The sequence below is a fragment of the Rhinopithecus bieti genome, unplaced genomic scaffold (genome assembly GCF_001698545.2).
Source record: "Rhinopithecus bieti isolate Rb0 unplaced genomic scaffold, ASM169854v2 scaffold_10015, whole genome shotgun sequence".
Lineage (NCBI taxonomy): Eukaryota > Metazoa > Chordata > Mammalia > Primates > Cercopithecidae > Rhinopithecus > Rhinopithecus bieti.
This window is the reverse complement of record NW_016806417.1, coordinates 166,999-183,677: the sequence shown is the minus strand read 5'-3', so window position 1 is coordinate 183,677 and position 16,679 is coordinate 166,999. Positions and strand designations below refer to the sequence as shown.

The following is a 16,679-nucleotide window of genomic DNA, read 5'->3' as shown; positions in this document are numbered from 1 at the left end:
AAAAAAAAAAAAAAAAAAAGAAGAAGAAAAGAAAAGAAAAGAAAAGAAAAAGACATTGCAGAGAGTCCTCACTCCAAGAGGAGAGATCCTTCAGTTGCAAAATATTTTATAAAAGAACCCCACAAGTATTATCATAAATAATAAGTGGACCCTGACAATTGCAGTCAAGATTGGTAAAGCACAAGGCCTCTTCTGGTGTTTCTTTCTTTCAAGGTAAGGAATGCTTTTGGCTTGTTTCTGGAGCAAGGAAAAGGAGAGAATTAAGGACAGTGTGTTATTTTCCATAATCCATGAGGCCCTCCCCTCCCACAAAACTGATAGCAGCTGTGAAGTGAAGCAGAAGTTTGTGAGAAAAAAAGAAGAGATCAGCATGGAGCTGGCCCAGGTTGGATAAGCAGGACCTACATCCCTAAAGGCTACTGGGCTACAGGTTTCTCTCTCAATTGGGGTTCCTGCAAAAGCAGATCCTGAGAAAGCTTTGTGTACAAGTACTTTTGGAGGTCATCCCAGGAAGCAAGTGAGGGGGCAGAGAAGTATGTTGAACTCTGCAAGTGGGTGTGTTAATAACTGCACGCCGTTATGGTCCACTGTGGCTCAATCCCACTGGAGACCCTCTGAGAAACTGTATAGAGCACAGCTCAGAACTGTCTCCCACCAAGGAGCAAAAGGCTTGGATTTTTATCCATCAACTCCTGTCTCCATTGGTTAAGAGTTGTTCCTGGAGACGTTAATTTCCCAGCACTTTCAGGCAGAACATGCATATGAGGTCAGAGAAAACCTTTAAACAGAAAGAATCATGTGCTTGAGGTAGGAAGTCATTGGCATGATATGGACACTTTCCATCAAGTTACACATGACCCACAGGATGGGCCAAGGGAATATTGCAAGGACATGACAGCACCTACTACAATTCCCAGAACCCATTCCACAGGCAACCCTCCCCAACTTCTGTACCTTCAACCACACTCTCCCCTCTCAGAATGCCCTGGTGTCCGTTTAAACTAGATTTCATCCGGATTCAAACAGCAGCAGGGGAGGAGTGGCTCCCCACTGCATGCATTGGGACAATCCCTAGTGGTGGATCTGGAAAGAATGAGACTCAATATGTACTGAGTACCTACTACAAGCTGGTCCTATACATATCTTGTCTCATGGTAATGCTCAAAACAGCCCTTTGATGTATATATTATCATCGAGAGAAAGAGAGAGAATGAGTGTGTATGTGTATGGAAACTGAGACCTGGAGAGGGAGGTAACTTGCCTTGTCTCAAACGGATAGAAAATAACGCAGCCAAGACCCAAACCAAGTGTGGTTAACTCCAAAGCCTCATGCTCTTTCTTCCTGACACAGGAATAGAAGCCAATGCCTCTTCACCACGCAGGAAGAGTATTTCTCTTAGATCAAGAGACCAAAGTTTAGAGAACTCCTGGGAGCTTCAGAAAGTCCCAGTCCTCCCAGAGCCTCAGGTGACACAGACCTGAATGTTTGCCAGGCTATCTTTCACTAACACTGAAATAGCCACCTGCACATTGCCTGCATGCAAACCACTCCATGATATACGTGCACCTAACACAAAGCCCCTTGCATGTTAGGCCAGGGGCTATTTTTGTTGCTTGTTTCTCTGAGGAAGGATTGATATGGAACAAGCCACAGAGCAGAAACCTATGCATGTTACCTCTCTCCAGGGGGACACTTCCCAGGGCTGGGGATTAAAGGAATTCAGTATCTATTAAGTGGAGAGACTTTCCTACAGGAAGAACAAGTTTTATAAAGTCCATATGACATATGAGGCAGTGTTTTCCAGCCTGGGGATTGTGTTGCACAAAAGGACTGGATAATTTTAACAAGATCACCTGCAAATGTTTTCCCCAGTGAGCCGCTCTCTGGAGAAAACTCCTCCTTCCCTCTCCACAGCAACATGAGCTGGGATCATTCTTTCATCTCCTGGAAGATATTGGATCCAACATAAAATCCTTTGCCCCACCCAAGAAGCTCCTAGTAACAACTGTCTGGCTTCAGGTTACATCACTGGGCAGTAACCCCATTCATTCATAGGCATTTAATGGGCACCTACACTCCTCCAGACCCCATGAAAAGCATCCAAGATACTTGGAGAGCAAAGTCTAGTCCTGCCCTCCAAGGATCTCAGTTGATGGAGGATTCTTATTTATTGTGTGTGCTAAATTTGACAACTGTGAAGGTGCCTGGCATTGTGTCTGACACATACAGGTGCACAGTAAATGCTAATTTCCTTTTGTTCCCTTAATAGTCTTCAAAATACCTTTATGGGAATTATCTTTGGTTTCTCAGGGCCTCTGCACATCCAATTTGGAATGAGACAGAATAAAAGCAAATAACTAAGGATAGGAATCCTGTGAATAGAGAAAGGCAGGCATTATAAACCTCACACTTAGTTGAGGAAGTTGCATCCAGTTAGGCAGTGGTGCAGCACGGAGTTAAGGACATGTGCTGGGGAGCCTGGGTTGGAATTCCAACTCTGTTCCTTGGCTATAAATTCCCACTTTTCCTTGTTGTATTCAGAGTTGAGCCCAGTTTCTCACCTCTACTGTAAAACCCCACTTTGGTAGTTCCCATACCTGTCTCTATAGTCCCCTTAAATAAAGTCTGCATTATTGTTCTTTAACAAAGGTCGCAGATTTTTCTTTAAACATATATATAATATATACACACATATACATATGTGTATACATATAAACCTCACATTTAGTTGAGGAAGTTGCATCCAGTTAGGCCACGGTGCAGAATAGTAGTTAATATGTATTATACATATGATATATATTTATATAATATATTAATATATAATAAATATGCTATTTATATATACATTTGTACATATATATAATATGTACATATTTAGTTTCAAAAAAACTATCTGTGACCTTTGTTAATGAACAATAAACAGGGCACAGGGGCTCATGCCTATAATCCCAGCACTTTGGGAGGCCCAGGTGGGTGGATCACTTGAGCTCAGGAGTTCCAGACCTGGGCAACACAGTAAAGCCCCATCTCTACCAAAAATGCAAAAAATTAGCTGGGCATGGTGGCAGGCACCTGTGGTCCCAGCTATACGGGAGGCTGAGTAGGGAGGATCACTTGAGCCCAGGAGGTAGATAGAGGTTGCAGTAAGCCATGATCACACAACTAGACTCCAGCCTGGGTGACAGAGAGAGACCCTATCTCAAAAAAAAAAAGAATAAGGCAGACTTTATTCAAGGGAACTATATATATACACACACATATACACATAGAAATAGATACATACACACACACCCACATATAAATATTAAGTTGGTGCAAAACTAACTGCAGTCTTTGCCATTAAAAGTAATGGCAAAAATTGCCATTAGTTTTGCACCAACCTGATAAATATATACACACATACATCCTACTGGTTCAGTTTCTCTGGAGAATCTTGACTGATACGAGGGGAATAATACAACCCACCTCACTGAGTTGTTGTGAATAGCATGCTTAGAACAGTGCCTAGCACAAGGAAAAAACACTCTAAATGTCACCTGCTTCGTATCTCTTTGATGGTGGCTGTGAGCCAGGACAAGTCCCCAAGTGCAGAACTTTGACACCACACCATGTATTTCCTCTGCCCGTTGCATAGAGAGTCATGCCTATCTGTCCTAGCCTTGCAGAGCTACTCAAATGAGAATGTGAGTGCACACTTTCTGAGTTGCAGGCCACCCACTTTGTCAGTCGATTGCACAAAGTAGCTGGGTCCCACTGCTCAGGTGATAGCACTCTCACTAGACTCAGTCATCTCATTCCTCCCTAACAGCATCAGGGTTATTCATGGAGTTTCAAGAATTCCTCAGGACACAACCTTGATTTGGCTTTAAACCAGATCAGAAGTCCACTTTTCTATCAAGTCTCATTGACCCATGACAAATAGATTATCAAAACCATGAAGGTAAAAAGTAATTGATTTAGGTGTTTTTATTTGTTAAAAGAATGGAAATATTTTTTGCATTATATTTTTGTTTTATCTTGAGCAGTCAAAGAAGAGAGATTGGGAAGTTATAAAGGGACCTGATGGAAAAAAATGAAGCTTTGGAATTTGACAAAAACTAATATTGTCGCCCCGCAGCCCTGGCGTGAAAGCTAGTTCCCGGCCCAGTCCCGTCCTGCAGCAGCCTGCCTCCTCTTTCCTTTCAACTTGACAGATGCCGCTGTGTCCTTCACCAAGGACTTCCTGGCAGGTGTAGTAGCAGCAGCCATCTCCAAGATGCGGGTAGCACCCATCGAGAGAGTCAAACTGCTACTGGAGGTACAGCATGCCAGCAAGCAGAAAACTGCAGATATGCAATACAAGGGCATTATAGACTGCGTGGTCCATATTTCCAAGGAGCAGGGAGTCCTGTCCTTCTGGCACCGTAACCTGGTCAATGTCATCAGATACTTCCCCACCCAGGCTCTCAACTTGGCCTTCAAAGATAAATACAAGCAGATATTCCTGGGTGATGTGGATAAGAGGACCCAGTTTGGGAGCTACTTTGCAGGGAATCTGGCATCAGGCGGTGCCGCTGGGGCCACATCCTTGTGTTTTGTGTACCCTCTTGATTTTGCCCGTACCTATCTAGCAGCTGATGCAGGTAATGCTAGAGCTGAAAGGGAATTCTGAGGCCTCAGTGACTGCCTGGTTAAGATCTACAAAACTGATGGGATTAAGGGCCTGTACCAAGGCTTTAACGAGTCTGTGCAAGGCATTGTCATCTACCCAGCTGCCTACTTAAGTATCTATGACACTGCAAAGGGAATGCTTCCGGATCCCAAGAACACCCACATCGTCATCAGCTGGATGATCGTACAGACTGTCACTGCCATTGCTGGGTTGACTTCCCATCCATTTGACAGCGTTCAATGCTGCATGATGATGGAGTCAGGGTGCAAAGGAACTGATATCATGTACACAGGCACACTTGACTGCTGGAGGAAGATTGCTGGTGATGAAGGAGGCAAAGTTTTTTTCAAGGGTGCACGGTCCAATGTTCTCAGAGGCATGGGTGATGCTTTTGTGCTTGTCTTGTATGATGAAATCAGGAAGTACATGTAAGTTATTTCCTGGGATTGTTCCCGCTATGAACAGTCATGTTGTATTATATAACATATCTTGTGCATTCTTGACAGACTCCTGGCTGTCAGTTTATCAGTGGCAACTATTTACTGGTTGAAAATGGGAAGCAGGCCGGATGCGGTGGCTCACACCTGTATTCCCAGTACTTTGGGAAGCCGAGGCTACCATCTTGGCTAACATGGTGAAACCCTATCTCTACTAAAAATACAAAAATTTTGCCGGGCCTGTGGCACACGCCTATAATCCCAGCTATTCAGGAGGTTGAGGCAGGAGACTCCCTTGAACCTGGGAGGTGGAGGTTGCAGTGAGCCGAGATGGCATCACTGCACTCCAGCCTGGGCAACAGAGCGACATTCTGGCTCAAAAAAAAAAAGAAAAAAAAGAAAAAAAAAGAAAAGGGGAAGCAATAATATTCATCTGACCAGTTTTCTCTTAAAGCCATTTCCATGATGATGATGACGATGATGATGATGATGATGATGGGACTCAATTATATTTTTTATTTCACTCACACCTGATAAATAACAAATTTGGAGAAATAAAAATACCTAAAATTGCCAGGCGCGGTGGCTCACGCCTGTAATCCCAGCACTTTGGGAGGCCGAGGCGGGCGGATCATGAGGTCAGAAGATCGAGACCATCCTGGCTAACACAGTGAAACCCTGTCTCCACTAAAATTACAAAAAAAAATTAGCCGGGCGTGATGGTGGGCGCCTGTAGTCCCAGCTACTCGGGAGGCTGAGGCAGGAGAATGGCGTGAACCCGGGAGGTGGAGCTTGCAGTGAGCCGGGATCGGGCCACTGCACTTCAGTCTGGGCAACAGAGTGAGACTCTGTCTTGGAAAAAAAAAAAAAAATCTAAATTTTTTTTAAAAACTAATATTGTTTGTTTGACCTGGTAAGGGATGGGAGGCAGGGTAAGAATGAATGGTGCACAACCCAGTAGAGTTTTTAAAAAGGTAACGTTGTCAAAATGTGTTCTAAACAGTACGTTCATCTCTACTTGAAATCTGAAGGCACATTTTGTAGATAAAACTGAATCATTTTCATAGGGGCAAATACCCATCATGTGACTTGAAACACTGCTGCTCAAGATCATTGCTGCATTGTAGAGAGTTTTAGTGCCTTGGGTCATTCTGTTCCCACTGCCTGGAATGCATTTCCCCCTAGCAGGAAAATATTAACGTGCAGCTCCATGATTACCTCTTCAGGAAAGCCTCTCCTGACCTCTCCCAGGGGAGCTGATCACACTTCCCCTTCCCTTTGTGCACCCACGGCACTTTCTTTCCACTCCTCTGTACAGCGCCCTGCAGCTGAAAGGGCATGCCTGTGTCCTCCGTCTAATTAAGAACATTTTTGCTAGCTTCTCTTGCCATTCTTTGTACTGTCTCTAAACAGCACTGACATATAATGGGCACTCAACACATGTAAGAGGCCATAGCTCAGTGAGTTTCAAATGAACCCATATGTTAAATAAGTTAAGTCAAGGGCTGGATTTAAATCAGACGCTAGAAGTGTCTCACCCTTGCATTGTCCACTTTCAATGAACCACTCCAGGAATGAATTATTACAAACATAAAAAATGAAAGGAATCACATATCTGTGAGCAAATCAGGGACCTGTGGATGGGATCATCTGGCCGGTGCATCCCAGACCTGTTGTTCTTTACCTCCCTCTGGCTGTCCACTCTCCAAGAAAAGGCAGAGTTATAATAACCCTAGCCTTCACATCCTGTTGTTGCGGCAGCTCTCGTTAAAGTTTTGTTGATGTAACAACCAAATGTAATGAGTAGACCTGACTTGAATCCTAATTCAGAAACCCACTGTAAAAACACAGTTTTGAGACAACTAGGTAAATCTAATACAGCTTTAATCCTGGGTATTAAATAATATCAATGAATTACTTCTATTACATGTAATAATGGTATTGTCCTATAAGAAAATATGCTTATATTTAAGAATTGTATACAGAAGTATTTAGGGATACAAAGATATATTGGCAGAGATTTCCTTTAAGAGACTACAGCCGGCTGGGCGCGGGGGCTCACGCCTGTAATCCCAGCACTTTGGGAGGCCAAGGCAGGTGGATTACGAGGTGAGGAGATCAAAACCATCCTGGCTAACACAGTGAAACACCATCTTTACTAAAAATGAAGAAAAAAAAAAAAATTAGCCAGGCGCGGTGGTGGGGGCCTGTAGTCCCAGCTACTCAGGAGGCTGAGGCAGGAGAATTGCTTGAACCTGGGAGGCAGAGCTTGCAGTAAGCCGGGATTGCGACACCGCACTCCAGCCTGGGCGACAGAGCAAAACTCTGTCTGAAAAAAAAAAAAGAGAAACTACAGGCAAGCTGGGCGCGGCGGCTCACGCCTGTAATCCCAGCATTTTGGGAGGCCGAGGCGGGCGGATAACGAGGTCAGATCAAGACCATCCTGGCTAACACAGTGAAACCCCGTCTCTGCTAAAAATACAAAAAAATTGGCCGGGCACGGTGGTGGGCGCCTGTAGTCCCAGCTACTCGGCAGGCTGAGGCCCAAGAATGGCATGAACCCAAGAGGCGGAGCTTGCAGCGAGCCGAGATTGCACCACTGCACTCCAGCCTGGGCAACAGAGCAAGACCAGTCTCAAAAAAAAAAAAGGCTATAGCCAAAAGAAAGAACAAAAGAGAGAAAGGAAGGGCAGAGAGAAGAAGGGAGGGAGAAAAGGTGGAGGAAGAATGAAAGATGAAGCAAATATGGCATTATGTTGATCCCTGTTGAATCTAGGGATAGGTATTTTCTCTAGTTTTGTGAATGTTTGAATATTTTCATGATAAAACAGGGTTTCAAAAGGCTTTCTGGGAAAGTAAATGTAAAGGAGTTGATAAAAATAATGTCAAACAATCTTTGGATTCATTTGATTCCTGTAGTTTTTCCCAGGCTTCTGAGAGCCAGCCCCTGAAAGCTTCATTGGCCACAGACATCTGAACCAACTTAAGAGCAGGAATTCCCCTGAGGCAAGCTGTTGCAAATTTTCTTGCTTTGGAAAATTCTGGCTTGTCTCCACTCAGCTCTGAATCCAGGCCCAAGCCAGCCTCCAACCTGGGCAGCAGAAGTCTTCTGTATGGTCTGATCTCATTCACTAGGACGCTATGGCTTGCATTTGTGCCTGTATCGGTTAGCCTTAACCAAGTGGGTTAAATAAGATGGCCTACTCATGCAAATAGCCAGGTAGGTGGTCTACGACTGGTATGGCAGCACCACTATTGCCTTCTTCCTTTTCCTCTGCAGCATTCATCTCATCCTCTACCACTTCATCCATACTTCATTGGCCACGATCGTGTGACATGATTCTTACATGATTAAACTTTGCTGCAATGGAGGCATAGAAATGTAGTCTTTAGCTGGGCAGCCATGGAAGTAAAGAGTTTGAAAAATGGAAGCCAACCAGGCATTTTTGCCACCATGCCCAAGCAAGAAAAAATGCTATAATCCTCTGTGCATATATTTTCCTGGGGCCACTTAGAAAGAGGTAGATGGTCAAAGGCAAAAAGCAGGTGACCAGGACCCCCTACAAAATGGTATATTAATATCACTTCTGTTGGTGGTCTTTCTGCTGGGCTTTCTACTGACACCAAAATGTGGGTCTGCATCCTTGCTCTTATCTCCATCAGGGAGAGCGTGACTGAGAATGGAAAGAACAAGGAGGAGAGCAAGGTGAAGAGATGGAGAGACTGCATCCTGATGACATCTTTAGAGCCCGTGGAGCTAGGCATGCCAGGAACTGGAAGGTTAAACTACATGAACCAATAAATATACCCCGTTTTTTCTTAAAAAAAAAAAAATACAGCTTGACCTTTGTCACTGTAACATGTCACCTGCACAACTGGAGAAGTCTTGAGGATAGGAGCTCTGCAAAGGCAGGAAGATAGGAGGCGCTCCAGGCACTGCGTCTGTTGCCAGGAGTGAAGAAACTCCCTCCTGTGGAGCACCTACTGCCCACCCCGCACTGTGGGGTGCTCTCATATCACATATATTTCATATATATTAGCCCTTATATATTATATCTATAATATATATTATCAAATACATTATTTCATATCATTCTCATATAACCCTGAAGTACATGTTACCATCCCTATTTTGCAGAGTAGGGCACCAAGGCTTAGAGATATTAAGTAACTTCTCCAAGGTCACACAATTAAGAAATGACAAAACAGGTATTAGAAGCCAGATTCCCCCACCCCATCCCCAGGCTGCCTTTAAATTCCTCCCTGGGCCCTCTTCCTTGCAGGCTCCTGTCCCATCTAAGTCCCTCCTCCTGATACCCTCACATCATTTGTCTTCTGCTGCTGATTGTCAGCATTTCTCAAGGTGCCAGGGGCTATGAGTTGGAAGAGGCATCAATCTGAGTAGTAATCCACCTGCAGGGAAGAGATGGCTCTTTCGAAATAAACTAGAAATGAGTATCTCTATGATACCAATGGAGAAAGTGCAAGAGTTCGGACACAAGTGGTTTCAGCCTCTGGGGAAGAGGAAGGTAATTTTATCCGGGGTAACCCAACAATCACCATCCAGTCACAGAGGTGGAGTGGCACAGCCAAGAGCTCTGAATCAGGTTCCAATGATCTAAGCACCAGTTCCAGCACAGCCCCTGAGTCCCTCATCAAGTCAACGCCTCTCTTTGAGCCCAGGTCTCCCCACCTACAAAGTGAGGGACTGGGCCTAGAGGTGACGTAAGCTTCCTTCCAGCTCATCTGAACCTATGCCTTGAGAAACCACAGATCTCAATGCAGGCTTGTGTCATCCTCAAGCACCAGTCACTGGGACAGCTGGAAGTCCTTGGGTGAGGTGCTCACCTCTCAGAGTTTATTTTCCCAACACAGGTGTCAGGTGGAATAGAAGAAACTAGGTGTCTAAGGATGCTCATTTATGGTTTCTATCACAATGGAAAATTCCTTGAGCATCTACAATCCCCACCTGTGGTGATGTGAACACCCAACCTGGATCCAGGAAAACACCTGAGCCAAATTACTCCACTGAGCATTTCCCTTCTTCCTCCACCCTTTCTCATCCTCCTGCTGGCACAGGCTGCTGCTTGCCTGACTCAAGTTTTTCCACTAACTAAAATGTCACACTTCTAGCTGCAATCAGCAAGAGACACTCTCCAGGCAATTCAGTACAGGAAAAAATAAGGGCCTTCCCACTTCTTATTACCCTCGTGAGATGCTGACTGTGGAGCTGGCTAAAACCAATGACAAATAATCGGGTTTCTATGACGAACTATGAATGGGACCTATGGCCCAAGAAGCAGCAATTATGGACACAAAAAAATGCATGAAAGGAGGTAAGTAGAGTCCTTCCCAGAGAACAGAGGAGGCAGGAGAGCCCATGACCCACATCTGAGTCACCACACCCCATGGTCATGATCTTCTATTCTAGTACATTTCCCTATTGTTATAGCAGATACAATGATAAATTATTTTATAGGATGCCACAGCTCTTTTTGGAAAGCAGTATAGATGTAAAAGCCAGCCAGGAAGTTACCAGCTGATATCCAATGATGAAGGAAGAGGGATCCAGTTAGCCCTCATGTCAACATGGAAAGTTATTCAAGTTAAAGCATTTCACATCTATGAGCCCTTTGGATCTCCAGAATAACTGTGTGGAGTAGGAAAGGCATGAGTTATTGCTTTGGCTTAAAAGATGAGGAAACCAAGACCCAAAGAGGGAAAATGGCTTGCTGGAGCTCACTCGGTCTGTAGCATTAGGGCTTCTACACCAGACCGTGATTCCTCTTGAAGTGGCTTTTAGTCTGATGGTTTTCAAGTTTGTTCTCATTGAAACAAAAGAGAAAAGGAGAAGGAAGCAAGGAAAGCAAGGAGCAATAGAGCTTTAAAATGATTAGCTACAGGCTGGGTGCGGTGGCTCAAGCCTGTAATCCCAGCACTTTGGGAGGCCGAGACAGGCGGATCACGAGGTCAGGAGATCGAGACCATCCTGGCTAACACGGTGAAACCCCGTCTCTACTAAAAAAAATACAAAAAAAAAAACTAGCCGGGCGAGGTGGTGGGCGCCTGTAGTCCCAGCTACTCGGGAGGCTAAGGCGGGAGAATGGCGTAAACCCGGGAAGCGGAGCTTGCAGTGAGTCGAGATCCGGCCAGTGCACTCCAGCCTGGACGACAGAGCGAGACTCCGCCTCAAAAAAAAAAACAAAAAAAACAAAAAATGATTAGCTACAGTGGCCAGACGCAGTGGCTCATGCCTGTAATCTCAGTGCTTTGGAAGGCCAAGGCAGGAGGATGGCTTGAGTCCAGGAGTTACAGACCAGCCTGAGCAAGACGGTGAAACCCCATTTCTACAAAAAATACCAGAAATTAGGCAGGCACATGCCTGTAGTCCCAGCTAGTCAGGAGGCTGAGGCAGAAGGTTGGCTTGAGCCTGGGAGGCAGAGGTTGCAGTGAGCCAAGATTGTGCCACCGCACTCCAGACTGGGCAACAAAGCAAGACCCTGGCTCAAAAAAAAAAAAAAAAAAATTAGTTGCCATATCCAAAACTGCTAGATTCCCACAGGACATTAAGTCAGAGCAATACACAGATGTGGGAACAGGCTCCCAAGTTCTCAAAGGCTCCCAATTCACCTCAGATTCCAAACACAGCGTGGCCAACAGTCATGGGGTGCCCATGGTTAGAGGGAAGAGGGAGAATGCTTGAGCCCCAAGGACACGACCCCTCACCAGAGGTCAACCTTCCCTTCCCCCCACTGAGGCCTCGGGCCCTGGGCGGATGTGCTCTTCCATTGAAGTGCAGACAACCAAGGCAGAGAGTCAGTGCTAGAAAGGAACCCAAACATTCAACTTCACTCTTGTTTTATAGGTAAAAAAGTGGAAGCCCTGAAAGAAAAAAGAGTGGCTTACCCCAAGGTTACACAGTCACTTGGTGACAAACACAGTCACTTAGTGACCAGGTTACACAGAAACTTGGTGACAAACTCAAGTTTCCTGATTGCCCTTCTATCCCCCTTTCCAAACTGTTGACTTCCCTGCTTCTCCTGTGTGTGGCTGACACAGTCCCCAAACTCCTTCCTATCAAGGAGGGAAAATACTGGGCCCAGAAGATACATAGTTTACATCTGGAAAGCTGTGCAACTCTTGTCACTGGTTTGGTTTTGGTTTTTACTTAACCCCTCTCCTCTCCAGGGGAGGAGATTTAGCTTTGTCAAGCAGAGTCACTATGCTCTCCCAGGATCTTTACTCCTTTCTGAACTCATGCTGTTTTTGAAGCCACTTCATCATACCTATGACTCTTTATTCCCCCGTGATAAAACCTGCAGACCTCTGAAATCATCCCTTCATCCTGGCTTCCAAAGCACTCTCCTCCAAATTCACCAGGTAAGGCTGAATAGGTCTGAACCTGCAATCCCCAAAAGATTCCCCATCCTCCTCGTAAACCAGATGGTGCAAACAGATCCTTTAAAAAAGAAAATCCCTTAACTCCACCCTCCAGAAGTTGCCAAGGCTCATTCTGACTCAGGCAAACCTAATTTTCAGATGCACCTTGTATTCCAGCTACTCCACATCACTCACAGCCCCTAATGCCAAACTTCACATCTCCCTTCCTATTCCCTTTGTCCCTCTTCTCTGCCTGACAGGTGCCTGCTCCTTTGCCAAGGCCCAGCTCAAGGATCTCCTTTTCTAGGATGCTATGTCAGTCTGGCCCAGCAAGGTTCAGATGAAGAGATTTTAATGAAAGGATTGCTCACAAAGATAAAGGCAGTATAAAAAAATGAATGCGGAACTGTGAGGCCCCCAGACAATGGCAGATTTGGGAAGCCATTACTACCCCAGGACTGAATGGGATTAAGAGAGGAGACAGTGTTACTAGAGCCCTTTGAGAGCTAAAGACTTCTTTGCTTTAATAAAATAATAGACCGGGCACGGTGGCTCACGCCTGTAATCCCAGCACTTTGGGAGGCCAAGGTGGGTGGATCACAAGGTCAAGAGACCGAGACCTTCCTGGCCAACATGGTGAAACCCCATCTCTACCAAAAATACAAAAATTAGCTAGGCGTGGTGGCATGTGCCTGTAGCCCCAGCTACTTGGGAGGCTGAGGCAGGAGAATCGCTTGAACCCAGGAAGCAGAGATTGAAGTGAGCCGAGATCATGCCACTGCACTCCAGCCTGGTGACAGAGCAAGACTCTGGGCTGAATACCTTATCTCAATAAATAAATAAATAAAATAATTATTATTATTATCAGATAATATTTGCTGTAATTTAAAAAAGAGAGCTACAGACTTCTTGCCAGAGCTTAAAAGGAAAAAAAAGAAAGAGAGCTAGAGACAAGGAAGAGCAGCTGCCAGTATGTGCTGTAGTCACGGGGAGGTTCAGCCACTGCTGAGACAGAGTGCTGAAGCAAGAATGTGCCAGAGAAGAAATGCTCCAGCCACTCTCTATTCCCACCCTCTGATCTCCCAACCTGTCACCAGAGAGCAACTGAGCACAGGCCGCACAGTAGGCTGGATTCAGCATCCCAGAACACAGAGCAGGGAATGGACGGGGCAGACAGAGAATATCTAGCATAGATGTCTTTCCTGCTTCCCACTCCCACCACAAGCAGAATCCAGCCCTCTCCTCTTTATAAGCTGAAAAGGCTAATGTATTCATGACATCATATCACATGTAGGGAATCTCTAGCTCCTGGCCAGGCAGTGAGCTTCTGGAGGGCAGGCACAAAGTGGTACTCAATAAATGATTGTTTTATTAATGAATTAATGATAACCATGAACATATGTTGAAATCTTCCACCTCTTTATTTCACTTCCCTTACTACCTTAAACCTAGTTGCTTTGTGAGTTCAATTATTTTCCAATTAATAAAGCCCACATTCTTAGTCACCATCTTAATTCAACAAATATTATGAGCCCCTGTGCCCCAAGCACTGTGCTTTGTGTAATAGAAGATTCAAAAATAACTAGGGGATGGGAGCGGTGGCTCACGCCTATAATCCCAGCACTTTGGGAGGCCAAGGCGGGAGGATCACGAGGTCAGGAGTTCGAGACCAGCCTGACCAACATGGTGAAACCCCGTCTCTACTAAAATACAAAACTAGCTGGGCGTCATGGCACATGCCTGTAGTTCCAGATACTCGGGAGGCTGAGGCAGGAGAATCACTTTAACCCGGGAGGTAAGATCATGCCACCGCACTCCAGTCTGGGTGACAGAGTGAGACCCCATCTCAGAAAAAATAAATAACTAGGTTTTTTAAAACTAGTTTTAATTTTTAAAATTAAAAAAAAATAACTAGGGGTTCTATTTTAGAGGTAACTGTTATGGACTAAATGACAGCTCCAACTGTTGACAAGGAATTGCTGTGATGGAAAACCTGTAAAAATGAGTTGATTCAGAGGCTCTTTAAATAATAATAACTAGCACCATTTATTGAGCCCTTACTGTGTAACTGAAACTATACTGTATGATTTACATACCTTATATTTGTCAGTCGTTACAACCTTGAGAGGTGCTTATTATTCCCAATTTATGAATGAAGGAATTGAGGCACCTGCCCCAAATCACATGATTAACAAATCAAAGTAAAATTAGAGTCAAGGTAAGTCTGATTCTACAGCCCATGTTTTCATTCACAACAACTACCTGCTGAAAGACAGTATTTCACAATAGAAAAGGCACCTCATATAGAAATGAAATAAATGAATGAAAAACAGCTTCCTCTTTTGCAAAAAAAAAAAAAAAAAACGCGGGGGAAGTGTTAAATAGTGGTATATTTAACCCTTTACCTACCCTTGTGGTGTGATCCAATAGTAAGTTCAGCAGAGTAGGAGACCAGAAACCTGAGTTCAAATGAGGCTCTGGGGAAAACTAAAAAGCCTTGGCTCTAGCAACTAGCTGCCTGCCTAGTTCCACAGTGCCCTCTTGTGGTCAGCTGTTATCATGCATGATTTTTCTTACATTCAAGAATGAAATGTCTAATAAAGAGAAGATTCAGTCAGGGTCACTCCTGGATAAAGTAGATGAGATCTGTTTTCAGGGTCACTCCTGGATAAAGTAGATGAGATCTGTTTTCTGACCACTCTTTATTGCAGCCTCATGCCCACTAACCTCAACTCCTTGTGACTGAAGTACACAGAGTGTGAATTTGGGTGTCAGGCTGATGTGAGAACTACCAGTTCTACTTCTTAGAGAAATGTCAGCCAGGAGGCCTGCTGTCTTCCAAGAGTGGTACTCATAGAGCACCAGGACCGTGCTAGAGCTCCCAAGCTTCTGCCTCTGATCTTCCCAGGTAACAGCCAGAAGCCCACTTGCATCACTGCACTGAGGGCCAATCGACCACACCAGCCAAACTCAACATACTCAGATGATGGTGGCCCATACTCTAGTCTATGGTCCAAGAGTGTAAGAGGATTTGTTTCCTTTGAAACCAGGACTGGGCATGGTATGAACTGCTTGAGGCTGTTATTTTTCTAGGACAGAGTAGCTACTCAAGACAGTTTCACAGTATAAGAAAAGCCTCTATGACCTGTCCCATATAAGCATTGAGTAGTGATAGAGGGCTGAGGGATCCCATAGGACTTTCTGGAGGAAAAAACATTTGAGCCTAGTCTTGAATACAAGTAAACCAAGTGAAGAGAAGTTTGGAGATAAGGCTCTTCCCATATAAGTCCAACATGAGTAAAAGAGGAGAAACAGTCAGTGTTATAAATTCTGTGCTATGAAGGCAAGACAGATGTGGTTGAGAAGGTCAATAGGCACCCCTCATGGTAACCTGTTAAGGAACCTGGCCTTTCATTGTATAGAAGGTAACTTACTGAAAGGTTTGAAAGCCAGCCGCACGCAGCGCCAGTCGGGTGCAGCGGCTTAAGCCTGTAATCCCAGCACTTTGCGAGGCCAAGGCAAGTGGATCACCTGAAGTCGGGAATTCAAGACTAGCCTGACCAACATGGAGAAACCCCGTCTCTACCAAAAATACAAAATTAGCCAGGCATGGTTAACTCATACCTGTAATCCCAGCTACTCAGGAGGCTGACGCAGGAGAATCGCTTGAACCTGGGAGGCAGAGGTTGCTGCGAGCCGAGATCGCACCATGGCACTCCAGGCAATAAGAGCGAAACTCCATCTAAAAAAAAAAAAAAAAAAAGCCAAACATGGCATGACCATATCCTGCATTTTAGATCAATCAGTCAGTTGCTCTGATGGCCTGATGGCTGGGATGGACAGATAAGACAAGGTAGAGATGGGAGACAGGCAGGAAGGCAGAGGAGGTTTTTGTCTTAGTACAGCAGAAACTCGAGGGCTATTGGAGTCTTGAGGGGGGCCAATAATTAGCACTCCTCTTCCACAATTGAGTTCTGAACCAATTGAGAACAAAGGCAAACTAGTAAACAGACAGTGATCATTGTTAGTACTGACACAGGCTAAGTGGATGATGTCTTATATCTACAGACTGTAGTTAACTTCTTTGTTTGGAACTCCAGAATTATTCAGATGTACCCACCAAACCACAGGCATTAGTGACCACCCCAGACTTCTTCATGTGGAAGCAGATACCTCTAAAACTTACAGGAAAAAGCAGAGCAGAACCCAT

The 16,679-nt window shown here is 44.8% G+C and overlaps 1 pseudogene; it reads left to right on the top strand.

Annotated features, from left to right (window-relative positions):
- The window catches only part of LOC108532383 (ADP/ATP translocase 2 pseudogene), a 19,155-nt pseudogene extending 13,888 nt beyond the window's left edge, over window positions 1–5,267 (top strand).
- The last annotated feature ends 11,412 nt before the right edge of the window (window positions 5,268–16,679 follow it).